Here is a 27093-nt window from a genome sequence, read left to right on the forward strand (position 1 = left end):
TCCCTGGTGGCACAGTGGTTAAGAATCTGCCTGCCAATGCAGGGGACACGGGTTCGAGCCCTGGTCCAGGAAGATCCCACATGCCACAGAGCAACTAAGCCCGTGCGCCACAACTACTGAGCCTGTGCTCTAGAGCCCGCGAGCCACAGCTACTGAGTCTGCGTGTTGCAACTACTGAAGCCCACATGCCTAGAGCCCGTGCTCCGCAACAAGAGAAGACACCACAATGAGAAGCCCGCGCACTGCAACGAAGAGTAACCCCCTGCTTGCTGCAACTACAGAAAGCCCTCACGCAGCAACGAAGACCCAGTGCAGCCAAAAATAACTCAATCCAAAAAAAAAAAAAACCTCATAAAATGCCACAAGAAACCAAACAATCCAATGTATAGATGGATAAAGGAAATAGACTTTTTTTTCTGTAAAAGACATACAGATGGCCAATAGGCATATGAAAATGTGCTCAACATGACTAATCATCAGTACAATGCAAATCAAAACCACAATAAGTATCATCTCACAACTGTTAGAATGGCTATCATCAAAAAGACAAGAGATAAGCATTGGTGAGGATGTAGACAAAAAGGAACACGTGAACTGTTAGTGGGGATATAATTTTTGCAGCTACTGTGGAAAACAATATGAAGGTTTCTCAAAAAAGTAAAAATAGATCTATTATATGATCCAGCAATTCCACTTTGGGGTATTTACCCAAAGAAAATAAAGGCACTAACTTGAAAAGATATATGCACCCCCATATTTACAGCAGCATTATCCACAATAGTTAAGATATGGACTCAACCTAAGTTCCTACCAACAGGCGAATGGATAAGAAAGATGCGATATCTGTATCTATATATACATACAAACAATGAATATTATTCAGCCATTAGAAAGAAGGAAATTCTACCATTTTCAACACTGATGTACCTTGACTAAATTATGCTAAGTCAAAAAGAGAAAGACAAATATTATGTGATATCATTTATATGTAAAATCCAAACAAAAAATGCCAAAACTCATAGAACGTTGGTTACCGGGGGCTGTGGTGTGGGGAACAGGAGAGATGTTGTTTAAGGGTACAGACTTTTAACTAACAGTAAACAGTCTCTAAAGATCTGATGCACATTACAGTGAATACAGACAATGGTGTTGTATTATAATCAAACTTACTTAGAGACTAGATCTTAATTTTTCCAACCCCAATAAAGAAATAATGATTATGTGACATGACAGAGGTGATAACTACTGCTACAATGGCAATCATACTATAATATGTAAATGTATCAAATCACCATGCTGTACACCTTAAATTCAAATAATATTATATGTTAAATATATTACAAGAAAAAAGAAATGCAATAAGCATCATCAATATCAAAACAGATCAAGCAGACAATATTTTCTGTGAGTTAGAAGACAGTAAGTTGAAAATACCCATTCAGAGGAGAACAAAGATAAAAAGAGTGAAGAATGACTATGTGATCTATAGATACCATCAAAAGAAACATTCTGTGAATTATGGAATCTTAGAAGGAAAAGATACAGACAGAAGGCTTATTTAAATAAATAGTGGCCAAGAACTTTCCAAGTCTTGGGAGAGATTTAGATATCCAAGTTCATGAAGCCCATAGGGCACCAAACAAACTTAACTCAAAAAAAAATTCTTCTCCAACACATTATAGTAAAACTGTCAACTATCAAAAACAAAGAATTTTAAAAGCATCAAGAGGAGATAAGGTTATAAGTTACAAGAGAATCCTCATAAGATTAAAAGTTGATTTCTCAGCAGAAACCTCACAGGCCAGGAGAGAATGGGATGATATATTCAAATTGCTCAAAAAAAAAAAAAAACCCAAACAAAAAAACCTGCCAACCAAGCATATCCTATCCACTGTAATTATCCTTCTTAAAAGAAGAGATTAGGGCTTCCCTGGTGGCGCAGTGGTTGAGAATCTGCCTGTTAATGCAGGGGACATGGGTTCGAGTCCTGGTCTGAGAAGATCCCACATGCCGCGGAGCAACTAGGCCCGTGAGCCACAACTACTGAGCCTGCATGTCTGGAGCCTGTGCTCCGCAACAAGACAGGCCACGATAGTGAGAGGCCCGCGCACCGCGATGAAGAGTGGCCCCCCTTGCTGCAACTAGAGAAAGCCCTCACACAGAAACGAAGACCCAACACAGCCAAAAATTAATTAATTAATTAATTAATTAAAAAAAAAGAGAGATTAAAAAGTCTTTTCAAAATACAAAAGCTGAGGGAGTTCATCATCACTAGATCTGTCTTAGAACAAATTCCAAAAGAGTTCCTCAAGCTAAAATAAAAGGAAACTAAATAGTACCATGAAAACATATGAGAATACACAGTAGACTTATAAGTGTATAGTTAAGGTAAGAATACTTCAATAGTGTGATATGGTGGTGTGTTAACCAGTTAACTTTAGTATAAAGGGTAAAGGATGAGATTATTAAAATAATGGCAGCTATAATAATTTTAATGTATAAACAATATACAAAGAGGTAAACTGTAATACCATATACAAAAATTCATGGAGGGGAGTAAAAGAGTAAATTTTTTTGTATGTGATGGAAGTTAAATGCTTATCAACACAAAAGAGACTGTTATAGCTATAAGATGCTTTCCGTGAGCCTCATGGAACCACAAAGCAAAAACCTATATTAGATTCAGAAAATATAAAGAGAAGGAAATCATAACATACCACTACAGAATATCACAAATTCACAAAGAAAGGCAGCAAAAGAGGAAAAAGGGAACAAGAAACAACAAAACATCCAGGAAACAATAAGATGGCATTGGTAAGTCCTTACCTATCAATAATTACTGTAAACATAAATATATTAAATTCTCTAGTCAAAAGTCATACAGTGGCTAGATAAAAATACAAGATCAGCCTATATGGGAAAAGAATCTTAAAAAAAAGTTGATACATGTATAACTGATTCACTTTGCTGTACACCTGAAGCTAACACAACATTGTAAATCAACGATACTCCAATAAAAATTAGGAAAAAAAATATAAGGTCAAACTATATGCTGCCCATCAACGATTCACTTCAGTGTTAAAAACACAAATTAGGGTCAAAGTGAAGCTTTAGAACAAGATATTCCATACAAGTGGAAACCAAAAGAAAGCAGTGGTAGCTAGAGTTATACCATACAAAATAGACTTTAAGCCAAAAACTACAACAAGAAAAAAAAAATGGGACTTCTCTGGCGGTCCAGTGGTTAAGACTCTACTCTTCCAACGCAGGGGACGTGGGTTCCATCCCTGGTTGGGGAACTAGGATCCCACATGCTGTGAAGGAAAAAAATTTTTAAAAAGAAAAAAATTAAGGTAATTATATAATGATAATGTTGTCAGTTCATCAAGAAGACAACAATCAAATAAATATGCACCCAACAGTGGAAGACCTTAATGTGTTAAGCAAATACTAACAGATTTGAAGAGAGAAATAGACAATACAAAAAAAAAGTGTACGGATCTTTAATACCCAACTTTCAACAGTGAATAGATCATCCCGAAATTAAATCAATAAGGAAGTACTGAACTTGAATTATACATTAGACCAAATGGACTTAATGGACAAAAACAGAACAGTCCATCCAACAGCAGCAAATTAGGCTCAAAGTGAAGCTTTAGAACAAGATATTCCATACAATGGAAACCAAAAGAAAGCAGTGGTAGCTAGAGTTATACCATACAAAATAGACTTTAAGCCTATTCTTCTCAACTTCACATTGAACATTCTCCAGGACAGATCATGTGATGTGTCACTAAACAAGTCTTAGCAAATTTAAGAAGACCAATATCACTAAGTATTTCTTTTAGTGATTCAGTTATATATATATATATATATATATATATACACACACACACACACACAGACATACATATATATATATATATATATATATATACACACACACACACACACACACACACGCTCTTTTTAATATTCTTTTCCATCATGGTTCATCATAGGATACTGAATATAGTTCTCTGTGCTATACAGTTCAATCTTATTGTTTATCCATTCTCTATATAAAAGCTTACATCTGCTAAACCCAACCTCCCACTCCATCCCTCCCCCAACCCCTCCCCCTTGGCAACCACCAGTCAATTCTCTATGTCCGTGATTCTGTTTCATACGTAGGATCATTTGTGTCATATTTTAGATTCCACATATAAATGATATCATGTAGTATTTGTCTTCCTCTTTCTGACTTGCTTGACTTACATACTAAGTATTTTTTTAACCTCAATGGTAAGAAAGCAGAAATGAACAACAGGACAGAGTCTGGAAAGTTTACAAATATGTGGAAATTAAACAACACGATCCAGGGACTTCCCTGGTGGTGCAGTGGTTAAGAATCTGCCTGCCCATGCAGGGGACACGGGTTCGATCCCTGGTCTGGGAAGATCCCACATGCTGCGGAGCAACTAAGCCCGTGCACCACAACTAGCGTGCCTGTGCTCTAGAGCCTGCGAGCCACAACTACTGAGCCCGTGTGCAAAAACTACTGAAGCCCACACACCACAACTACTGAGCCCGCACGCCACAACTACTGAAGCCCATGTGCCTAGAGCCTGTGCTCTGCAACAAGAGAAGCCACTGCAATGAGAAGCCTGCGCACTGCAAGGAAGAGTAGCCCCTGCTCACCGCAACTAGAGAAAGCCCATGAGCAGCAACGAAGACCCAATGCAGCCAAAAAAATAAATAAATAAATAAATAAATAAAAATAAACAACACGATCCTAAAAAAATCAACAGGCCAAAGAAAAAATTAAAAAATTAAAAATAAAAGGACTGAATCATGAAGAAATAAAACAATCTGAACAGACCAAATCACTATTAAGGAGACTGAATCAGTTCTCAAAAACCTCCCAACAAGAAACTAGCAGGACTAGATGGCTTCACTGGTGAATTCTATCAAACTTTTTCTCTATCAAACTTTTAAAGAAGAAATAATTATTTTTAATTGGGTAAATCTTATAAATCTATTTGTGGATGATGCACTTTGTATTTTACAAATACACTAGGGGAGACATACACACAATGATATAAAATAAGTTAGAGCTATTGGTTCTGAATCTTTGATGTCTTTGAAAATATCATTTGAGTTGAGCTATATTTCAGAAATTTAACACAATTGAGCATACATTAATAATATTCTGGTAAACTTTTTGGAAAATACAGAGAAGTGATAAAGAAGAGTATGTCTGTTGCGTGAGCACAGAGTATAATGGAAACTTACAAGAACAAGCCTTGACTGATTACAACCTCCACCTGAAAAGCCAATATCTTTAATAAACAAAGGGGACAATGTTCATTTTCCAAAGCAAACTACAAGCAAAGGAAAACTAAGAAGAAATTGGAGTTTCCAGATTTACCATGATGGTTTATGCACATTTCTCAGTGAATCACACCAAACCCTTACTAAACATAAAAGAAATATATAAACTTCATAGCAGAGGAATCTTGCAGAAAGCACCTGAACCAATGAACATCAGGTGTAATGGGACAAATCATTATCAGGTGACTGAAGCACACAAGACACATTATCCCTACTGTGGTATTCTGGGCGAAAATACATAAGAAAACCATAATCTGAAACTATCATGAAAAAATGTCAGTTTTATGCAAATTTCAGTCCACATATACCTCCCATGTTCTCTGACTCTAATACTGTAATTAAATAGTCTTTCTTATCAATAACGTATATTGAGATTTGAGAGCAAATCTCTCCTACTTTTTTTTTCCCCAGGACTTTGAGTTATCTGGACCACTAATGCCATCCCACTTAAAAGTGTGTTAATCCTGTTGTGCTAAGTTGATGTTGCATTCAGATGTACATTAATCTTTCCACTTTCCCCTTCTTCACTAATAGCTCAACATCTGAAATTATCCCATAGGGAATTTTGGATATTAATGCCTTCCCATGTTGATTTTTCACAAAGGGAATAATGTCAATAGTTGAAAGTCATTAATTCATGGTGAGAATTCTCCAAGCTCTGTAGGGAGCCTGGATGCAGACAATGGGGAAAAGGCTCTGGAACACAGGGGAGGAGTATTGTAAAGAGCTATCATAAGAAGGAAAAAAACAAGTAGTTGAAAACAACTTTGCTAGGCAGGAACATCAGAAGTAGAAAATGAAAAGTTTGCAGGTTTCTCAACCCATGACATTTCAGGAGGAAAAGCAGACACGGCCTCTGACCCAGGACAGGACGTTTACCTGAGAAGCTGCCATTTTCTCCTCTTCTTCCTCCTGCTCTGGGTTGTTTTCTCGTTGGTATTATGTTGAGAAATCACATCAGCATCTTGAGAATATACCTTCTGTGGCGTCAGCACAGCTCCTTCACCTGTTCCCACCACACGCACAGGCAAATGGACCTTGAAACGCTGAAATGCCAACCTTTTGAAAAAGAGAGATTCAGGAACAATGAGCTCCTGCATGGAGACCAAACTGTGTGGTTTTTCTTTCCTGTCTACATGTGCTCTCCCCTCACACAGAGGCCCAAAAACTCTGCTACAGCATAGAGTAAGTGGGCTACACGGCCCTACCCCTTCCAATCCCACGTAGAGCAGACACCGACGCCTCTCCAACGGCAAAAGGACCAAAGACTGGAAGCAACGCTCACCAATGAACCCAGCAGCCCTCGTGCTTAAACAGGGCCTAACCTTAGAATCACCTGGAGTTAAAACAATGCAGATGCTCCCACGCAGATCGATAGACTCTGTGGGGAGGGCACAGGTGATGTTACTGCTAAATACTCACCATGTAATACTAGTGGGAAACTGCACGGGAGCCACGTAGCAAACATTTCTTCCTAAGATTTAAAGTGCTTACAAATTTGGGGGGAATCAGGGCCCCACTTGAAGTTATGGTTCTCCTGTGGGGCTCATAAAATGGCATCTTTAACAAGTTTTTTGTTGTTGTAGATGTTACTCCTCAGACCCGTATCCAGTAGCACTGAGCTAGAGCTATCAGGCAGAGCACACCTGAGACCACTGAGTAGCGTGAAGGTTTGGGGTAAGAACTTCAGAAGCGCAGGTTCCCTGGGCCTGATTCCTAGGGGCTGAGCCCCTCCTGGAATAGCTGTGGCCTTGCTGTTGCCTACGGGAGATGCTGCTGGGTTGGTGGAGATCACATGGTGGGATTAGGGTTGTGTGAGGGGTGGCCCGTAGAAATCTACCCAAAGGTACCCTTAGTCCTCAGGTCCTTTAGCCCCCTCTCCTCTCAGGGCCCACCTGACCCACAGGACTACCGGAGCAGGGCATGACCACCTGTCCTCAGGTGAGCTGAGACTCCCTACCCCCAAAGATCCAGAGCATGAAGTTGTTTGCATCACAGATTTGTTTGAAAATAAACCAAAGGCAGCAACGGAGGGTGGATTATCATTTTGTGTTGGGAATGGAGCCTTTGAAAATGATGCCATGAATGAATATTTGATGATTCACAAAGGAAGTCGTGATCTATGTTAATAAAGTACCTTATAACTGAATCAACAGATGAGAATTTTTTGTTTATTGTGTGTCAATGTGTGCGTGTTATAAATTGTGGTGCCAGAGTTTGTTCTCTCCACCCACCCCCCCCCTTACATATTTATACTTTCTCAAATCTTTAAAGTGCATTGATTAAGGTAAAAATTAGAGAAAAGCATATCCATTTTTTCAAATATTCTTTGAGAATACTGAATCTTTTAATTTTATTTATTTAAAAAATTTTAAATTTTTTATACAATTTTTAAAGGTTACTTTCCATTTACAGTTATTATAAAATATTGGCTATTTTCCCCGGGTTGTACAATACATCTCTGAGCCTATCTTACACCCAATAGTTTGTACCTCCCACCTCCCCACTGGTCACCACTAGTTTGTTCTCTGTATCTGTGAGTTTGTTTCTTCTTTGTTGTATTCACTCATTTGTTGTATTTTTTAGATTCCACATAAGTGATATCATACAGTATTTTCCTTTCTGTCTGACTTATTTCACTTAGCATAATGCCCTCCAAGTCCATCCATGTTGCTGCAAATGGCAAAAATCACATTTTTTCATGGTTGAGTAGTATTGTGTTGTACATATATACCACATCTTCTTTATCCATCTGTTGATGGACACTTAGGTTACAATCTTGGCAACTGTAAATAGTGCTGCTATGAACACTGGGGTGCATGTAACTTTTTTTTTTAAATTAATTAATTTATTTATTTTTGGCTGCATTGGGTCTTCGTTGCTGCGCGCGGGCTTTCTCTAGTTGTGGCGAGTGGGGGCCACTCTTCATCGTGGTGCACGGGCCTCTCATTATCACGGCCTCTCTTGTTGCAGAGCACAGGCTCCAGATGCGCAGGCTCAGTAATCGTGGCTCACGGGCCCAGTTGCTCCGCGGCATGTGGGATCTTCCCAGACCAGGGCTCGAACCCGTGTCTCCTGCATTGGCAGGCAGATTCTCAACCACTGCGCCACCAGGGAAGCCCGCATGTAACTTTTTGAAATAGTGTTTTGGGTTTTTTTTTTTGCATACACACCCAGGAATAGAATCACTGGGTCATATGGTAGTTCTATTTTTAGTTTTTTGCATCTTTCAGTATATCCCAATAAGTGTTTCATGCTCCACATACCAGTGTATTTGAACTTTTAAGTGCTTTGAGGCTTTTTTTTTTCTTTGGCCACGTGGCTTGCGGTATATTAGTTCCCCAACCAGGGATTGAACCCAGGTCACAGCAGTGAAAGCGCCAAGTCCTAACCACTGGACCACCAGGGAACTCCCAGACAAATTAGACTTTAAAATAAGGACTATTAAAAGAGACAAAGAAGGACACTACATAATGATCAAGGGATCAATCCAAGAAGATATAACAATTGTAAGTATTTATGCACCCAACGTAGGAGCACCTAAATACATAAAGCAAATATTAGCTGACATAAAGGGAGAAACTGACAGTAACACAATAAAATTAGGGAACTTTAAAACCCCACTTATAACAATGGACAGGTCATCCAGACAGAAAATCAATAAGGAAACATTGGCCTTAAATGACACATTAGACCAGATGGATATATATAGCACATTCCATCCCAAAGCGACAGAATACACTTCCTTTTCAACTGCACATGGAACTTTCTCCAGGGTAGATCACATGCGAGACCTCAAAACAACCCCCAGTAAATTTAAGAAAATTGAAGTCATATCAAGTATCTTTTCCAAACACAGTGCTGTGAGACTACAAATGCTGTGAGACTTTGATTACTGAAGAAATCAAACAGGAGATTAAAAATACCTAGAAACAAATGAAAATGAAAACACAACAATCCAAATCCACGGGACACAGCAAAAGCAGTTCTAAAAGGGAAGTTTACAGTGATACAAGTTACCAGGAAACAAGAAAAATCTCAAATGTACCACCTAACCTTACACCCAAAGGAGTGAGAAAAAGAAGAACAAAGCTCCAAGATTGTAAAATAAAATTTAAAAAATCAAAAAGATTAGAGCAGAAATAAATAAAATAGAGATTAAAAATCAAGAGAAAAGATAAATGAAACTAAGAGCTGGTTCTTTGAAAAGATAAACAAAATTTAGCAAGACTCATCAAGAAAAAGAAAAGAGAGGACCCAAATTGTTAGAATCATATACGAAAAAGGGGACGAGGGCTTCCCTGGTGGCACAGTGATTAAGAATCTGCCTGCCAATGCACGGGACATGGGTTCGATCCCTGGTCTGGGAGGATCCCACATGCCATGGAGCAACTAAGCCCGTGTGCCACAACTACTGAGCCTGCGCTCTAGAGCTCACTGTGCCACAACTACTGAAGCCCGTGCGCCTAGAGCCTGTGCTCCGCAACGAGAAGCCACCACAATGAGAAGCCCGCGCACTGCAACAAAGAGTAGCCCCCGCTCACTGCAACTAGAGAAAGCCTGTGCACAGCAATGAAGACCCAACGCAACCAAGATAGATAGATAAATAAATAAATAAATTAATTAATTTTTTTTTAAAAAAAGGGGATGGTACCACTGACACCACAGAAACACCAATGAGCATGAGACTACCATGAACAATTATATGCTAATAAAATGGACAACCTAGAAGAAATGGAGAAATTCCTAGAAACGTACAATCTCCCAAGACTGAATGAGGAAGAAATAGAAAATATAATCAGACAAATTACCAGTAATGAAATTGAATCAGTTATTAAAAAACCAGAAAACCTTCCAACAAACGAAAGTCCAGGCAGATGGCTTCACAAGTGAATTCTACCAAACATTTAGAGAAGCGTTAACACCTATTCTTCTCCAACTATTCAAAAAAATGGCAGAGGAAATTGCAGAGTCAGGAATTATAGGGTTGGGGGAATGGGTGCAGGGTCGTGAGAAAACTAAGGACACTAGATAACTGACGACTAGAACATTTGAGGGCATTAGACATAACAGGACACGAGACATGGGCTGAAGTCACTGGAAGGAGAGAAGGATAAAGGGCAAGGGAGAAGGAGGATACGAAGGATAAAAGGCTTGGGAGCAGTAGAAGGGGAGGAGGTTGGGCTGAGAGCTCTGGAATCCGGGGGATACAGGTTTCATGGGGATGGAGGTCTAAAATGCACAGGATGGACATGGGAGAGCAATAAGGAAGCCTAGAAGGGGAAGAATTCGTTCTAGAGATATCTAAAGGTCACAGAGGCAGAGAGACTGAGGTCACAACGAGGAATAGAGGACGGTGGAGTTGAGGGGTGGAGGAGGGTGATGGTAGTTGCAGCAGGTGGATTAAAGGTCACTAACTTTTTCTCCTATTCACTAATTCCATGATTTGCATTCAAATCATAACCTAATTGTGAACAGTCTCTAGTTTGAGACCTTGAGGTAATAACCTTACTTACATAAAATACTTGTGATGATCCCTTCAAATGAATACACACTAAAGGATTAGAGAAAAAAAATTGAGTGAACAATGACACAGTGTTTCTTCTCTCCTTTAGGGACACCAGATGCAAGGTGTGACCATGCAGGGCTCACATGGAAACCACCAGAAGGAAATGGATTCTGCCTAGCACCTGAATGGTCCTGGAAGTGGATTCTCCCCTGGAAGCTGCAGATAAGAGCCTATGCCTCAGGAGACCCTGATTTTTGACCTTGTAAGACCGTAAACAGAAAGCCCAGCCAAGACCACTGGATTTCTAACTTATGAACTGTAGAATGTTTTTTAAACTTCTAAGCGTGTGGTCATACGTTACGGCAGTGATAGAAAACTACTACACATAAGAACAAATTTAATTATAAAATAATAAACATTATAAAATATGAAATTATAAAATATTTAAACAAAATCAAAAATGCACATTAATTAACCACCCCCAGAAGCATAAAATTTTATCTCCATGTAACATCATCAGTTCCAAATATATCCTCCTTGCTATGCAATTTCCATGTGTAACAAACTACATTTGAATTTGTATAATATACATCCACACACACACAACCACTAAAATATTATGTACATGGTTCAATACTGACATACATATTGTCAAATCAAACTTTCTGTCAATCAAATTGCTTTCCTTAACTAATGATATATGAAGGTGATATTTTCTCACCAGTAGAAATGGATCTCCTGCATTCCCAAACACACGACATCATATTCCATGGTAATTAGGAATAAAAAGCCTTTACTGAAACCCTCCCTAGTTATGCATTTACATAGACACATCTGTTTTTGTCCTGCTATCACAGAATGTGGATCTTCGATTTCTACACATGTGGCTTATCTGGGTGGTTCTGGGACATGAAACTGTTGCACCAACGTGACTGTGCATTTCTACGTTAGGTGGACAATTGCTAAATTACCTTGCAAATGGATGAAAAGTATAATATCCCACCTACTGCGTTTCCAGTGTTAAAGTAATTAAACAAGGAGGCCATTAGGCTGAGGTGACTCTCATACTTTGGTAGCCTATCTAAGCAAACAAAACCTAATCGAGTCAAGGCACGCTAATCTGAGAAAATAAATTAAGAACAACCAATCACACACAGCCAGCGAAGCTTTCCCAAACCAAGGTGACTGGTTAAGATACAATCAAATATTATCCTTGCTTTCATTTGGTGTCTTCTCTAGAAAAACCTCTCCTCGTTCCTGCAGATAAAGTGCTCCTAACCACCTTTGATTTGAGGCTGCTGGAACTGAATAGAGGTCAGCTCAAATGAACTCTTGAAAACTGGAATGCTCATAAATTAACATTTTAACACACAGTGCCACATTTCATTTTCAGCACTAGCACCTCGTCTAGTCCCTAAACACCTCGCTCAGGTGCAGCGTGGCCTGAGGACTCAGGGTGAAGTCTCTCCCCGCTTCTCCCTGCCCCCACTCACTCACGCCAACAACACACCAGCACAGCTGTGCCCTCACTTGACCAGCCTGCACCCTTGATAGTAACACCACACTGCCTGCGCCGGCAGAGTCTCCCACCACGTGCTGAGCAGGGCACAGAGGACTTCTGGCACACACCAGCCCCTCCCAGGGCCAAAGCTTCCAGTCACAGCCTCCTCCCTTCACCAGCCCGGGGCTCAAGATCGCCAGCCTTGAATTCCATTTTAATGGAGCCCGCGCACCTGAGTTCGCAGTTCAGGCAAGCTGGTACCACAGTCTGTAGCACAGGCCAGTTCTCCCTCTGACCCGTGTTGTTACCCCTTGCGTTTTTAGCCTCTTCTTTAGCCCAAACCTTCACACAGGCACACACAGGGAATGCAGGTGAAACTCATAAGGACTTGAATCTAGTACCTCTAACAATGCATATGACCCAAGAGCAGACTGGAATCAGGGACTGGCTGCACAGAATCACCCTGAGTAATACAAACACATAAGGCACTGGTCAGTCCCACCTCTAGAGCAGCCCATCTGATGCCACAGATTCCTATTTCATACTTGAGGCTTAACATTGTGGGAACAGCTCTGCTGCTTCAGAATTTCCACCCAAAATATAGTCCCTCTTCCAAAATCAGACTTGCAGAGCGTAATAGTGAACGTCAGTTCATTCTGTTTAAAATGACCACTTAGGGAATCCCCTGGCGGTCCAGTGGTTAGGACTCCGAGCTCTCACTGCCAGGGCCCGGGTTCAATCCCTGGTTGGGGAACTAAGATCCCACAAGCCGTGAGGCCAAAAAACCCCCCAAAAACAAAAATAAATAAATAAATAAAATGTCCACTTCAGCAACCAAAAAAAAAAAAGTCCTGCCAGGGCTCTGCCCCATTCTTTGGTCATGCTTTTTAGAGCAGCTCAGAGACCAGAGTTCCTGAAAACTCTGCCACCTTTGTGAATGGATCTGGCATTCACAATTTTTGATACTCAGACTCAGATAAAGGAGAGCAAAAGACTTAAAATTTGGTGGGTAGATTTTATCTTTATCATCAGTGATAATGAAAGAGAAGAGAAAAAGATCATCTCTACTCCCAGGAAGGCGAGCCCGACATCTACATACTCCTGGGAAAGATGAACATAGAATACCCAGTTCCCAGCAGATTATGACAATCAACTCTCATAATGTGAGGATGTTAGCACAGTGTCTTGAACACAGTGCATCCCCACATACCTGCGAGCATACAGTAGGTCCTCATGAAACATTTCTTTCATGAATGAATAAATGTTGTTTCCCCGTAACAGTCTTGCTCAGACCCCACTGCTTTCTCTAGTCCCTGATGAATTTGAAAGTGGTGAGCAGAGAATGTCATCTTTTCAGAAGTTGTTAGTGGTCTTCCCTGGGAACAAGCTGTATTTGTGTTCAGATAGGGTGGTTGGGTGTAAGGCACTCAGGCGCTTCCTTGATTTCTCTAGATTAATGCTGCGGGAAATGAGGTCTGGGAGAAGCAACTTCAGTGGTCGCTCAAAGTGCAAATTAATGACTTTCATCCCAGACTTGGAGAGTCATAAACTCTGAGTGTGGGCCCCAGTATCTGTTTTAATGGGATCCGTAAGTGATTCGTACAGACATGCAATTCTGATGAGCAATGTTCACCAAAGTCATTTTCAGCCTTGACTCCCCATTGGGATCATTTGTGTATTTTTTTTAGAACCACCATCCCCTGTGTCCCACCCCCATACCTTCTGTCAGTTAGTCTTTGGCAGGGCCCAGGATATTAATGAAGTGGCCCAGGTTAAACCGTGAGACCGGGTAAACACTGTGAGGCTCCCAGGTTCATTTCTGATGACCTAGTACAAGGTCTGGTCCATGGGGAAGCCTGCTCTACATAGACTTGAATGGGGGACGGTCAGTCTATCTCATGATCCCAGGGTTGTAGTGGAATGTGTACGTGACTCTAGGAGACAAGTACCTCCAAAGACAAGGGAGGAGAAACTCACATAAACTCCATAAAAGAACTTTGTTATGTGCACAGATTTTCCCAGGTCCCCAAAAGCAATGGAAGAAAAGTCAGAACATGCAGACCCTCAGAGGCCATGGCTCTGATTGGCTCTCACTCTGACTGCCATGGAAGATCACTGAAGAAAAAGGAAAACACTTAGAGGATTTAGGAGCAGGATACGACTGGAGCAGGAGATGTACCTCTGTGACAGCAAGAGACATAAACCTGGGCTTCTCAAAATAATTTCCACTGAAGCAGAGCTTCCTCCTTCACCTTTACACATCACCCCTGTGCTATCTGCTTTATTCATTCCCACCTACCTCGGTGTATGACTGTTGTCTCCTTTTCTTCACATCCCAGGGCTCTTTCTTTTGCTCAGAAAAGGTGACCAGGTTCAGCTTAGAGACAGCAAGACCTGTTTATTAAAAAAAAGAACATGACTCATCCCAGGAATTCTACACTTTCCAGTCCAGTATTGTGTTCAATAGAGAAGAGAGGACACTGTAAGTTATAGAAAATTACTTTATCAAACAGTATTTCCTGACAGCCCCTTTAAAACACTTAGGAAGCATTTCTAATTTGCAGATCCTTAACTCTACTTCCAAGTACTACTCAATCAAAAATAAGGAATGGATAGCCGATTTTACGATGTGGGCAACAATATCTTGTTTCATTTTATAAATATCTAGAATGATCACTGATCTAGCGTGAAAGATGCAGATCAACTCAAGAAGTGAGAACGACAGATGAAACATCGTGAAGATTTTCTTTGCATCAACAAATCCCTATTTCCTTGAAATGATTTCATTTATTTGTGCTGATTATATTATAGCATTTTAGGATACTTGAACATATACTATAGGACTCTTGTTTTCTTTTCCTGAAGATACAAAAAGTAATAAGAGAATTACTGTGAAATGGCAGTGGAATAAAAAGGAAATTTACAGAACATTTACTAACAAAAGCCTGAACAAAAATGAGAGGCTTCATTTTCCAAAGCAATCTACAAGTAAAGGGAAATGAAGTAGACAGGGGGAGTATTCACATGAAATGCAATGGTTTATACACATCTCTCAGTAAATCCCTCCAAGACCTATTAATGATAATTGGAAAATTATTAGCTTTTCAGTTGAATCTGGCAGACAGCCTCTGAATCAAGTGAACAAAATTAACACCAGTTTTAATGGGACAAATTGCTATCAGCTGACCAATGCACATGGGATTCATCATCATTGCTGGGATAGTTTTGCAAAAAAGCAAACCGAAAAACAATCTAATCATGAGAACAGAGTTAAGCACGTTTAATACCACATATAACTCTCATGTCCTGTACTCTTGTGTATTTTAAATAGTAAGTCTTTCCTTGAGGCAATTGGGAGCTCTCTTTTTCAGAACTTTGGGTTATTCTGGGCCATATAGCAGTCAGCTTTACTGGTGCATTTTCATTATCTTTGTCTGCATAAACTGATGCTGCATCCAGACAGGATGTAAATATTACATATGCTCCTTCTTCACTCATATCCCGGGACCCAACCTCATATTCAGCGGGAATCTTGTGTATCAACACATCCCCAAGTTGATACGACAAAAAGGGAACATTTTCAACATTTGCACATCAGTAATTCACGGTAGGAATTCTTTATGCTCTAAAGGGAGCCTGGATGGAGAAAAGGAGAGAAGGCGATAGGATGTAAGAGAGGAATATCCTAAAGATCTAACCTTGGCTATCATTAGGAAGAAAAGAAACATATTGAAAACAAATTTGTTAGGCAGGACCACCAGAGGTAAAGAAGTAAATGTTTGCAAGTTCTCAATACATGGGATTTCAGCAAGAAAAGGGGACACAGCCGCTGATCTGGGTCACAAATTTTACCTGAGAACCTGCCATTTCTTCCTCGTCCTCCTCCACTTCTAGGTTCCTTTCTCAGGCAATATTATGTAGATATATGGCACCTGTGCCTCTTTAAGGGCATCAGCACAGCGCCTTCACCTGCTACCCCCACTCTCAGAGTCAGGAGGCCCTTGAAATGCAGAAAGACCACGTTCCCCTCTCCCTTAATACGTGACAGATTCAGGAAGAAATGCACTCCTACATGGAGACCAGGGATATTCTTCTTCCCTGTTTTCATACGCCCTTCTGTCTCACAGTCAGCCAGAAATGTTGCTACAGCAATGAGGTATGTGGGGTGCACGGCCCTGACGCGCCCACACAGACTCCATTACATTTCCTTGAACCAAAGGCTGGACTCAACTCTCAGTACCTCTGCTCAACACAGTTGAGAGTTCATATTTCAAAACCAACGACAAGCAAAGAGAAACTAAAAAGAAATGGCATCACCACATTAACTGAAGTGGGTCATGCTCATCCTTCACTATTTCTAAGACCTTTATTAAAGATAAATGGAAAAAGCATGAACTTCTCAGCGATGCAATCTCAAAGAAAGCATCTGAACCAGTAAAGATCAGGTGTTATAGGATACACGGATAGCAGATGACTAAGGCACAAAGAAGGACACAATATCACTGCTTGGGCATTTTTGGCAAAAATAAGGAAACCATAACCTGAATCGATCATGAAAAATGTCAGTTTTATGCAAATTTCAATTCATATAAACCTCCCACGTGCTCTATTCCTAATAGTCACGTAAATAGCAAGCCTTTCTTAACAACATATGAATTGCCTCTCCTATTTTTTTTCAAAACTTTATGAGGGATTCAAGATTACTAAGGTCATCCTGTTTATATGTGCATTTTCTCAATCCTGTTTCAAATAGAATATTGTATCCAGATGTAAAGTAATCACTACATTTTCACCTACTTCCCTAAAATCCCAACACCCAACTCCATCCCAGTGGGCATCTTGGATACCAATACTTTCCCTTGTTGATGTCTCACTAAGGGAATATTTTCAATACTTGCAAGTTATTAATTCATGGTGATAATTCTTCATGCTCTATAGGGAGACTGGATGCAGACAGAGGAGAAAAGGCTCTGGGACAAAAGAGAGTATTTTAAAGAGCTGATCATGACTATCAGAATAAACAAAAAAGTAGTTGAAAACAACCTCACTAGGCAAGAAGTCAGTAGAGACTTAATGATTTGTATGTTCTCAATCCACGGCATTTCAGGAGGAAAAGAGGACACAGCCTCTGACCCAGGACAGGACGTTTACCTGAGAAGCTGCCATTTTCTCCTCTTCTTCCGCCTGCTCTGGGTCGTTTTCTCATCAATATTATGTTGAGGAATCAGGTCAGCGCCTTGAGAATATGCCTTCTGTGGCGTCAGCACAGCTCCTTCATCTGTTCCCACCACACCCACAGGCCAAACTTTCAAAGCCGACTTTGAAATGCTGAAAAGGCCAGTCTCGCCTGTCCTTTGTCTCAGGAGTCAGGAACAAACAACTCCTACATGGAGACCAGCTGTGAATTTGTTCTTTGTTGTCAACACATGTTCTCTCCTCATAAATGTCCCCAAATACTGCTAACACAGGGTATGTGGGCTGCACTGACGTTCCCCTTCCAAACCCACGTAGAGCGGACTGTTGCCTCTCCTAGACTGAAGCCTGGCCTCAGCTCTCACAAGTGTACCCAGCAGACCATGTGCTTAACCCTGGCCTCTCCTGAGAATCACCTGGGGCACTTACTTAAAGCAACACTGATGCTCCCACAGGACCAATAGACAGAGCCTCTGGGGAGCACACACGTGATGCTAGTTCTTAATACTGATCATGTGATCCTAATGGGACTTCAGTTATATACTGAATATATATATAATCCCTATATATATATATATATTTATTTAATATATTTATTTATCTATTTATTTTTATTCTTGGCTGCATTGGGTCTTCGTTGCTACACACGGACTTTCTCTAGTTGCGGTGAGCAGGGCCCACTCTTTGATGCAGTGCACGGGCTTCTCCTTGTGGTGGCTTCTACTGTTGCAGAGCATGGGCTCTAGGCATGTGGGCTTCAGTAGCTGTGGCTCACGGGCTCAGTAGTTGTGGCTCGCGGGCTCTAGAGTGCAGGCTCAGTAGTTGTGGCGCACGGGCTTAGTTGCTCCGCGGCATGTGGGATCTTCCCGGACCAGGGCTCGAACCCGTGTCCCCTGCATTGGCAGGCGAATTCTTAACCACTGTGCCACCAGGGAAGCCCAATCCCTGTATATTTTGAATGGCCATCTCACATGCTGTTTCATTTCATGCAGCTTTTCCTACAATTCGGGGCGAGTTTATTTCTAGGAAAATGTATTATTTCAGATAGATAATTGCACGGTCAAGACTCCTCTCTAATCCCCAGATTATTTAAGAGACTTCTGCTTAACACTGCCTAGATTCTGAAGTTCCACTACAAGCATTAATAAAGTTATATTTACATAGGTATTTATATGTTAATCACACAGTAATGCATTTACAGTTGTATTATGATTTATTGCTTCTTTTGGAGCATAAAATTGTCTTATATGCCACTCTCTTGTAAATGACGGTTTAATAATTATACTTAGGAATCAGAGAGGAATGAATAAATTAAAAACTGACAAATGTGCTAATACAATCAATTTATATATATCTCACAAGATTAGGAAATTCTCTAATTATTATAAAAAAAATAAAAGGGAGTTCCCTGGTGGGCTAGTGGTTAGGATTTGGTGCTTTCACTGCCACGGCCCAGATTCAATCCCTGGTCATCAGGGAACTAAGATCCCGCAAACTGTGTGGCATGGCCAAAAAAAAAAAAAAAGCCTGGATTCTCTGCAGTTATGAATCAAGAGAATGAAGGAGATTAGAGTTAAGAAACAGACAGTAATCAATGCAGCAGATTTCACCATCCCCCAGCTGGGATTACTAAAAGGAGCCAAAGAAATGTGAAATATGGAAGAGAGGGTTGCAAAGACACAAAAGAGCTCATCAAGACAAGAATGCTTTGGGTGGCTCTAGATTCAGGGCAGGGGGGAATCTAAGGGAGATGTTAGTCCTATGGATGTGTTGAATCTGCTGCCTGTGCCTATTCAAGATGAAAACCATAGAGACATGATCAGATCATGAGCACCTAACGTGAAACATCAGGGAATAATAACAGTCCTACAGCCAATAAGATGGTGATTCTGTTATGAAATAAAGCATAAAAGAATCCCAAATCCTTTTTCTGGTAACAAACCTAGCATAGTTAACCACTATGATGTACTTACAAATCTAGTTAGCTGTGTTCTTCCAATAGCTTATGTATATATTTATCTGGTATCCTAACTTGTCATCACAGTTTAAGTTGGTGGTAATTTATTTTATTGAGTACTGATGAGTTTCCATTTACTTATAAAGATTTATTTCATAGCCCAATATCAATTATGCGAAAGACTTAGAGAGATTAACTTAGTGTAGATGCTCTCATTGCAATACTACAGAAACCTGCCACATGACCAAGTTGGACTTAGTGCACGCAAGACGGGCTTAATATTAGGGCTGTTACAGAAAGACTCCTTTGCTTCTGTGCCTGAACAAAATGTAATTCCACCTAACAGGAATTGTTGAATAACACAGTGCACCTTAAAGTAGTTGTTATGAATCACTAATATTAATAAAATTGTGTAGGGTAGAAAAATATCACTAACTTTACATCATATGCTTATCAATTTATTAATGCATGAGTGAAGTAAAACTATTAGTGATGAGGAGAGATTTGCCTTTTATTTTAACATACATGATAGTTATGCAAAAATGGAACCTCTCATGTGTAAAGTCTGGTGCATTTTATTAAATTGGAGTCATATATTTTTGTTGATAGACTTTTTAAAACAGAGCAAATATCACAAGATACGTTTGAGCCTGACTTCTGTTCTCTGAAACTCATTATTATATATTTATATTTCCTTAAGGCTTGATTCCTTTTCTTCAAGAGGGAAGACCATCTCATCAAAATGAACAGACCATTGACATCTGCAGTAGAAAAAATCCACTGTCTCCATTAAAGCACTTCATACACCCTGAGTTAGAGAACACATTTCTGTTCTAGCAACCGCCATTTGGATACACCATTTCTGCACAGGACATAATGGTTTACGTATATTCATCTTACTCTTTATTATAAGCACGTGGTGTTACAGGCACATACCTGCCGTAATCCTGAAAATTTAGTCTCTGATTCCAGTAATTAACATGAACAATAGATTGGTTTCAATCTGTTGAAACCAATTAAAATTATATTAAAAGTATATTAAAGAGTATATTAAAAGATTATATTAAAAGTCAGGTTGAAGTATTACTTGGATGCAACACCAAGAATCCACTGTGATTTACGGCGAGCGTCACTGCAAATTACACTTAATTATATTTGAAGCATAATGGATTGATGTAGGAACTATAATCCCAATCTCTCTTTGCTAGTTCAGCTCAAGCTTCAGAATTATTTCATCTTCCTGTGTGGCTTTGGCACTGGACCGGAATGAAACCCTGAAGAATCACTTTTTCTGACATGAGCATGTACCTAAATTCCTGATAAGCTTCCTTCCATGGAAAGTCATCCTTTCAGACTGAAAGAAAAAATTGTCACCTGACTCCTTTCTGTGCCAGAATGGTGGGCTCAGTGTGGTCAAGACAGCCAGTACTTATGTTGGAAGGAGGCAGTCATAAACCTAGGTATGGTTTTGTGATTGTGTGACCTCATCTCTCTGCAGTACGGCAAGTATGCAATGAGAGAACAGTTCTGGGGAATGGAGGATATTTGTGAAAAACTTTACCCTCGTCGTTAATTACCAAAAACAACTACAACTTACTAGTCTAGTTATTTCCAAGGAGATTATTGAAGAGTTTTGAGAGACTCCTTTTTTTTTTTTTTTCACTTTATCCCAAAAGTAAAAGTCAGACAGAGTCTCATGTGAAGGAAGCAGGAAATACTGAGTTGACTGTGGAAACTGGAAATACACAGGAGCCTGGAAGATCTTATAGAGGCAATAAATAAGGCTCAAATCAAAAGTCTGGTGGCACATCAAGGGGAAGGAGGGCTACACTGAAAGAGCTGCCAAATGGCCAAATGTAGATCAACTTGAACAACAAAATAAATGGTAATAAATGTACTGAATGGTAATATAAAATATTCAATAAATACACAGGATTCCATATCAACGTTAGAAAAATAACTATAGAAATGAATGGAAGGGGCTTCCCTGGTGGTGCAGTGGTTGAGAGTCTGCCTGCCAGTGCAGGGGACACGGGTTCAAGCCCTGGTCTGGGAGGATCCCATATGCCGCGGAGCAACTGGGCCCGTGAGCCACAATTGCTGAGCCTGCACGTCTGGAGCCTGTGCTCCGCAACAAGAGAGGCCACGATAGTGAGAGGTCCACGCGCCGCGATGAAGAGTGGCCCCCGCGCCGCAACTGGAGAAAGCCCTCGCACAGAAACGAAGACCCAACACAGCCATAAAAAAAAAATAAATAAAAAAGCTAAACTCTCAAATGACAATTACAAAGTAAAGCTAGTATTTAAAAAAAAAAAGAAATGAATGGGGAAAAGAAATATATTCCTTACCTAAAAATGATGACCAATATATGGAGTTATTCCTCTTTTTATAATAGGGAAGCTTATTTTACTCCCCTCGCTCCAGCCCCATGTTGAGTATGAAAAGCACTTAGTAATTTCCTGGCAAAGAAGAGAATATGCAAAAGAAAAACACAGTCACTTCACAGTGGAGAAACTTGGCAAATACTTTACACAAGTGATTCACCACCTTAATGATAAATCAAGTCAATTATCAAGTGATATGACATGATGAGCTATTCTGGAGAAAGATTCCACATCTCATTTATTCTAATCATGAGGAAAACATATCACAGTCTCAACTTTAGGGATATTCTAAGCAGGGCCTCATCAGTATTCCTCACACTTGCCAAGGTCATGAAAAACAAGGAAAGACTGAAACAGTGTTAACAGAGCATAAGAGACAGAGAACATGTGACGACTATATGTACTGTAGTGTTCTGGACTGGGTCCTGGAAGAGAAGAATGACACAGGGTCAAAACTGGTGAGATCATATACGGAATCTAAAAAAATGGTACTGGGGCTTCCCTGGTGGCGCAGTGGTTAAGAATCCGCCTGCCAATGCAGAGGACACGGGTTTGATCCCTGGTCTGGGAAGATCCCACATGCCGTGGAGCAACTAAGCCCGTGCGCCACAACTACTGAGCCTGCGAGCCACAACTACTGAGCCCACGTCCCATAACTACTGAAGCCCGCATGCCTAGAGCCCATGCTCCGCAACAAGAGAAGCCACCGCAATATGAAGCCCGCGCACCACAACGAAGAGTAGCCCCAGCTCACCGCAACTAGAGAAAGCCTGAGCGCAGCAACGAAGACCCAATACAGCCAAAAATAAATAAATAAATTTATATATATTAAAAAAAACAGTACTGATCAACCTAGTGGCAGAGCAGGAATAAAGACGCAGACATAGAGAACGGACTTGAGGACACGGCGGGGGTGGGCGGGGGAAGGGGAAGCTGGGACAAGTGAGAGAGTAGCACTGACATATATACACTACCAAATGGAAAATGGATGGCTAGTGGGAAGCAGCTGCATAGCACAGGGAGATCAGCTCCATGCTTTGTGACGACCTAGAGGGGTGGGATAGGGAGGGTGGGAGGAAGGCTCAAGAGGGAGGGGATATGGGGATATATGTATACGTATAGCTGATTCACTTTGTTATACAGCAGAAACTAACACAACGTTGTAAAGCAATTATACTCCAATAAAGATATATGTAAAAAAAAACTGGTGAGATGCAAATAAAGTCTGGAGTTCAGTAATAGTAAAGTAACTAGTTTCCTAGTTTTCACAAATGCAGCATGGTAATATACAATGGTAACTATAGAGAAAACAGAATGAAAACATATTTGAGAGCTCTCTGTTATCTATGCAGCTTTTCTACAATTCTAAAATTATTTCAAAATAAAATATTTACTTAAAATTTTGTAAAAGTTTATAATTTAATTACAAATAGTTATGTTAACTGATTACCTGTTTGAGTTTATTTATCTCCTTTTTTACTTTCTCTGGAAGGCACATAAACCATTTTCTTGATTTCAAAAATAATCAGACTCTTTATTAAACAAAATAGATTAACCTATTCTGCCTTCTATGTTGTTCCAAATTTAATGAAAAGCTCCTCTATAAATGTATTCTCCAGGGACTTCCCTGGTGGTGCAGTGGTTAAGACTCCACGCTCCCAATGCAGGGGGCCCGGGTTCGATCCCTGGTCAGGGAACTAGATCCCACATGCATGCCACAACCAAGAGTTCGCATGCCACAACTACTGAGCCCACAAGCCGCAACTAAGGCCCAGGCAACCAAATAAATAAATAAATATTAAAATAAAATAAATGTATTTTCCAATTCAGGAGTCCATCTTGAAACCTCTTTCTTGTCAACAAAGGGGATAACACAGGAAAATCTTCCTTCTACAAATTATAAAAGGCCATTTTCCCATACACCAAATCTCTAATGAATTGTGGCCTCCCGTGTGCTGTTTTCTTGAAATTCAGCTGAAACATCTTGTGTTCTTTGTAGTGACCCTACCGCTCATCCTTTCACTGTTTACTCAAAAAATTTCAGTAAGTTAATCTATCTCAATAAGCATGATATTTCAAAGGTCCACCATTTATGACAGCAGGACACACAAACCTAGGCTTCTCAAAATAATTTCCATTGAAGCAGAGCTTCCTAAATAACATTTTAAAGCCTAGCTTCCTCCTTCATCTTTGGACATCACACCTGTGCTATCTGCTCTATTCATTCCCACCTACCTGGGTGTAGGAACTGTTGTCTCCTTTCCTTCACATCCCAGGGCTCTTTCCTTTGCTCAAAAAAGCTGACCAGGTTCAGCTTAGAGACAGCAAGACCTGTTTATTAAAAAAAAGGAACATGACTCAACCCAGGAATTCTACACATTCCAATGCAGGACTGTGTTCAGTAGAGAAGAGAGGACACTGTAAGTTATAGAAAATTACTTCACCAAATAGCATTTCCTGACAGCCCCTTTAAAACACTTAGGAAGCATTTCTAATTTGCAGATCCTTAACTCTACTTCCAAGTACTACTCAATCAAAAATAAGGAATGGATAGCCGATTTTATGATGTGGGCAACAATATCTTATTTCATTTTATAAGTATCTAAAATGATCACTGAGCTAGAGTGAAAGATGCAGATCAACTCAAGAAATGAGAACAAGATGAGACATCATGAAGATTTTCTTTGCATCAACAAATCCCTATTTCCTTGAAATGATTTCATTTCTCATTTGTGCTGACTATATAATAGCATTTTAGGATACTTGAACGTATACTGTAGGACTCTTGTTTTCTTTTCCTGAAGATACAAAAAGTAATAAAGAAGAGAAAAACTGTGACATGACTGTGGAATAAAATGGAAATTTACAGAACAGTTACTAACAAAAGCCTATATCTCCACTGAACAAAGGTGAGAGTCATCCTTTTCCAAAGCAATCTACAAGTAAAGGGAAATGAAGTAGACAGGGGGAGTTTCAGGTGAAATGTGATGGTTTATGCACATCTCAGTAAATCCCTGTAAGACCCTTATTAATGATAATTAGAAAATTATTAGCTTTTCAGTTGAGGAATCTGGCAGACAGCTCCTAAACCAAGTGAACAAAATTAACATCAGCTGTACTGGGACAAATTCATATCAGCTGCCCCATGCACACAGGACTCATCATCATTGCCGTGATACTGTATAAAATAGAATAAATAAAATAAAATAGAATAAAATAAAAATCTAATCATGAGAAAAGTGTTAAGCAAATTTAAAGCCACATACAACTCTCATATTCTGTACTCTTGTGTATTTTAAATGGTAAGTCTTTCCTTGAGGTAATCAAGAGCTCTCTTTTTCAGAACTTTGGGTTAGTCTGAACCATACAGCCGTCTGCTTTATTGGTGCATTTTTGTAATCTTTGGCTACATAGACTGATGCTGCATCCAGACAGGACGTAAATATTACATATTCTCCTTCTTCACTGATATCCCAGGACCCAACCCCATATTCAGTGGGAATCTTGTGTATAAAGACATCCCCAAGTTGATTTGACAAAAAGGGAACATTTTCAACATTTGCACATCAGTCATTCATGGTAGGAATTCTTCATGCTGTAAAGGGAGCCTGGACAGAGAGAATGAAAGAAGGATCTGGGATATAAGAGAGGAATATTCTAAAGATCTAACCTTGGCTATCATTAGGAAAATAAAGTAGTTGAAACACAAGTTTGTTAGGCAGGACCACCAGAGTTAGAGAAATAAGTGTTTACAAGTTCTAAATACATGGGATTTCAGCAAGAAAAGGGGACACAGCCTCTGACCTGGGTCACAATATTTACCTGAGAACCTTCCTCTTCCTCCTCCATTTCTAGATTTTTCTCAGGCGATATTATGTAGAGAAATCACACCTGTACCTCTTTGAGGGCATCAACACAGCCCCTTCACCTGCTACCCCCACTCTCAGAGGCACGATGACCTTGAAATGCAGAAAAGGCCACACTCTCCTATCCTTTGTCACCTGAGAGATTCAGAAAAAAATGAGTTCCTACGTGGAGACCAAAACATGATTTTCTCCCATCTTGTTTTCACAGTCAGCCACTACTTCTGCAGCAGCAATGGGGAATGTAGATTGCAGACACGTGACGCACCCACACAGACTCTATTACCTTTCCTTGAGCTGAAGGCTGACCTCAACTCTCACACCACAAAAATATCTGAGAGCCCTCTTGCCTAACCCTGGTTTCACCCTGGATTGCCTGGAACATGTAATTAAAACAAATTTATTTGTAATCTATATAAATTATGTTGTTCACCTGAAACTATGTTGTACACCTGAATCAAATATAATATTGTAGGTCATCTACATTTCGTATTTTTAAACATGTGCTCTCAGGCAGAATCTGTGAAGGAGGTCACAGGTAATAGTAGTAACTGAAGCTCGCCATGTCATCTTTATTGTAAGTCTAGAGTGATAAGCACTTAAGTAAATCTTGCCTCTCAGACTTTAATATGCATACAAAGCATTCTAGCACCCACGAAGAAACTGTGATTCTGCAGGCTTGAAGTGGGGCCCGTGAATCGGCAGCTTTAACAAGCTTCTTCCGTGTGCCGATGCTACTCCCCCAGACCCATTTTTAGTAGCACTAGAGAAAGCAGGCACGCCACACCTCAGCCCCGTCCACCAACCACCTTATCTCAAGACAGCTACTGTTGGTTTCACTAAAAACCACCATCATGGTCTTAAAGGATCCCATGTTTGGCTGGCACTTTAAGGTTTACAGAAGGCTAATAAAGGCTATAACATCTGAATAAGTCTCTATTTGGAAAACAACATGTATATAGTCATTAGTGCAATGACTACTGAGCATCTACTCTGTGCTTACAGGTAGTTTATGGTGCACTGTTTTGGAAACCTCACAGCTCCTATTGGAGTTAATCTTCATAATACCCTGGGAATTTGGCACTAGGAGGCTCATAATAACCATGAGGATGTAGATACTGGGACTCACCTTTCTGTCTCTTCTTCTGTTTCCCTATCATTGATTTTTTTAAAAAATGTTTGCATACAATAGAAGCTACCTATAGGACTTCCCTGGTGGCGCAGTGGTTAAGAATCCGCCTGCCATTGCAGGGGACACGGGTTTGAGCCCTGGCCCGGGAAGATCCCACATGCCGTGGAGCAACTAAGCCTGT

The 27093-nt window shown here is 40.1% G+C and overlaps 1 long non-coding RNA gene across 1 annotated transcript in view; it reads right to left on the minus strand.

Moving 5' to 3' along the window:
- The window catches only part of LOC309637804, a 70860-nt gene that overhangs the window by 29648 nt on the left and 14119 nt on the right, over nt 1-27093 (minus strand). The window contains exons 2-3 of the long non-coding RNA XR_014250820.1: nt 14683-14777; nt 6253-6432 (exon numbers count right to left, since the gene is read on the minus strand). This is a non-coding gene — a long non-coding RNA (uncharacterized lncRNA). The remainder of the gene's footprint in view (nt 1-6252; nt 6433-14682; nt 14778-27093) is intronic.

This window comes from Balaenoptera physalus, assembly GCF_965194825.1.
Source record: "Balaenoptera physalus genome assembly, chromosome: 11".
Taxonomy (NCBI): Eukaryota; Metazoa; Chordata; class Mammalia; order Artiodactyla; family Balaenopteridae; genus Balaenoptera; species Balaenoptera physalus.